This window comes from Rattus norvegicus, chromosome 19, assembly GCF_021556685.1.
Source record: "Rattus norvegicus strain SHRSP/BbbUtx chromosome 19, alternate assembly SHRSP_T2T, whole genome shotgun sequence".
NCBI lineage: Eukaryota > Metazoa > Chordata > Mammalia > Rodentia > Muridae > Rattus > Rattus norvegicus.
In genome coordinates, this window is record NC_141552.1 from 47,048,767 (window position 1) to 47,051,229 (window position 2,463).

General features: G+C 46.1%; 1 non-coding gene across 1 annotated transcript; it reads left to right on the plus strand.

Annotated features, from left to right (window-relative positions):
- The first annotated feature begins 336 nt into the window (after positions 1-336).
- Positions 337-468, plus strand: LOC120098694 (small nucleolar RNA SNORA17). Its single transcript, XR_015644486.1, has one exon. It is a non-coding gene; the product is annotated as a small nucleolar RNA SNORA17 (small nucleolar RNA).
- Positions 469-2,463: the final 1,995 nt, after the last annotated feature.

A 2,463-nucleotide genomic window follows, 5' to 3' on the forward strand; every position in this document is an offset into this window, starting at 1 on the left:
GATTGGTTTAGAATATATCATTTTAAAAATTGTTACTTGAGTTGCTGACTTGACTTTCATTAAATTTCAGGGAATTTTGACTTAAGATTACAGCAGTATCTCTAAAATTTTCTAAAATGATCTTAAATATACTTGTGCTGTCCTGTGCTATGTGTTTATGTGAAAAGACATTGGTGATTATAAAAATTGAGTATCAAGCAGCTCTGGAACATGTTAGATCTTCATTTTTCAGTATCAAGCATTTAGCTAAGAGTTATCCCTTTATGTAAAAATTAATAATCACATATGCCTCATTAGAATGCCTATTTTCTTTAGCTTTTAAAAGTGGTAAACATACCTGTCCCAAGAGTCACTGCAGGTGTGGCTTCTGTGTTGCATATGCATCAGTAGGTGACAGAGAGGAGTGTACCTATGTCTACACTCAATGTTCTGACCTGTGAACATCAGAATAGTTAGTGGCTTTGAAAACATTCCCCTGAAAGAAGGGAAGTCTGAGACAATCACCAGTAAGGTGCCAGGAAGACTGAGATAGGTACTCCTGATGGAAAGCAAGCTGGAGACTAGAAGAGCCCCACCTGGGGACATGGGTCCCAGGCAGGAGTGAACCCTATGACAGATTACCCTTTTAAGAGACCACTTCAAGTGGACTGGTTGAGGAACTTACCTAGGAGTTAACCACCAGTCTGTTTCTACATAGTCCTGGGATGGGGAACAGACCATGCCTGAGATGACATTTGCCTAGCATTATAATGCACTAGTGGGACATATCACCCCTGAAACTACTCCTGAGATGATCCCAGACACTTGTGGTAGTGAAATGGAGGAGAAAGAAAACCAGAAGAATGTGGGCACAATGAAAAGAGGCAGAACTGCAGATTTGAGGGTAGTGAGGAATGGCCTGATGTGTGTGTAATGCCACCTAGGACCATGGTAGGGTCCTGACCTATGATTCCACTGGGAGCCATATTTGGGTCTATGGCCCTGTAGCAGCAGGGTTCTGTTACCACCAAGACCAAGCTGATTCCCCAGTCTGTGTTGCCACTCGGGGACTTCTTGATGTCCAGGGTGGTATGCAGAAAAGTCCTCACCTGGGCGTTGTGGGATTGCTGACCTAGAGGTATGAGAAAAGGAGAGATGATCCTGTCCCTAGCCAGCTGCAGTGCTTAGAAGAAAGAGCCCTGCATATTGTAGAATTCATGAGTGAGCAGGCACCAAGGGAAACATATATGGGAAAATTGACCTTACTACTTGTGCACCTGAAGTAGATGGACGAGGGAAAGATACACTTTTCCAGCCTTGTCCCTCATCGCCTGCCAGGCAGAACACCTAGTCCTGTCATCCTGAGAGCAGCAGAGCTGTTCCTGTCCCTCACTAGCTGTAGCACTCAGGAGCAGCAAAATAGAGCTGACCCTAGAGGCAGAAGCATGAGACTGGACTGCACCACTTGACAGCTTTGTGTGGCATGGGCAGGTAAGGAGATATACCCTCCTTTCCTCACTCCTTGCCACTTACAGCATACAGGATAGCTGTCCCCGAGGACACCAGAATGAGAGAACTGACCCTGTCCCTCTCCTTCTGTAGTACTTGATAGAATGGGCCCTGTGCCCTTCTGGGCACCAGGACAGAGCTGACCTTTATGGTGGGAGCGGGTGAGCTGGCTCTAAAGGCATGAGAGTGCAAGAACTGGCCAACTGACCAGATCAGATATCTCTCAAGCACAGATCCAGAACTTTGAATTGTCCCACCCCAACATCTACTCATCTGGAATGAATGAACAGATTCATCCTGCAGATCCAAAACTACAGGATTTCCATGACACAGGGCAGCAACAGTATATCTAACAGTAATCAACGAGTCCCATTGAGGTTCAGTGTTGATAGAGTAGCAGAAGCTAAAGGCCTTATATGAGATCAACCAGTCATTGCAATAATTATTTGCAAGGGAAGAAATGTGAACAAAAGGGTATACTGTGAGACACATTGTGGCACATTACAACTTTCACAAGATATTTTTCCGTAGTGTGGAGGTTGCAAGGGTGGAGGGCAGGTATGAGAGGAGGAAGAGATGAGTGAGATTGGGGTACATGATGTAAAATTCACAAAGAACCAACAAAAAGCTAAAAAATGGAACCAAATCTGGTGGGGGAAAGAGCTGGACACTCAGAAGTGTGGACACTCCTGAGAAATCAGAGGAGACTACCCTCTGCCCAAATTCCCGACCCAAGAGGGAATCGCCTAATGCTATCTGTGGCATCTGGGCGCAGGGACCTAGGAGCAGGCAGGGGCAGGACCATTCCAGCTCCAGCCTGGACCAACAGCTAAAAGACAGTTGCCAGGAGCACCTACACATCTGAGAGCAGAGCACTCTGTTCCCAGAACTGGCTGAGAGAAAACAAGTAAAAAGGACTACAGGAGGGTTGACACACAGCCCTACAGGAGGGGCAAGCCACTGTCAGAAACAGCA